Here is a 596-nt window from a genome sequence, read left to right on the forward strand (position 1 = left end):
CCCTCCCTTGTCATCACCCCCTCCCCCACAGTGTGACCCTCCCTTGTCATCACCCCCTCCCCCACAGTGTGACCCCCTCCCTGTCATCACCCCTCCCCCACAGTGTGACCCCCCTCCCTGTCATCACCCCTCCCCCACAGTGTGACCCCCCTCCCTGTCATATCACCCCTCCCCCACAGTGTGACCCCCCCCTGTCATTATCACCCCTCCCCCACAGTGTGACCCCCCCCCTGTCATTATCACCCCTCCCCCACAGTGTGACCCCCCCCCTGTCATTATCACCCCTCCCCCACAGTGTGACCCCCCCCCTGTCATTATCACCCCCTCCCCCCACAGTGTGACCCCCCACCCTCTGTCATCATCATCACCCCTCCTTCATAGTGTGATTTCCCCCACATAGGTATTATATCCTCCCCCACAGCCCCCTCCCCTATGACAGCCTTTTTTCATCATTATCTACCCCCCCCCTTCCTCACCCAGTGACACCCCTGTCATCATCCATACTCCCCCCCCCCCCCCCCCGTCATCATCATCATTACCTCCCCCCATCCTGTGGGATGACCTGTGAGTGACCCCCATGACTCTCCTCTCCGCAG

The sequence above is a fragment of the Aquarana catesbeiana genome, linkage group LG10, assembly GCF_042186555.1.
Source record: "Aquarana catesbeiana isolate 2022-GZ linkage group LG10, ASM4218655v1, whole genome shotgun sequence".
Lineage (NCBI taxonomy): Eukaryota > Metazoa > Chordata > Amphibia > Anura > Ranidae > Aquarana > Aquarana catesbeiana.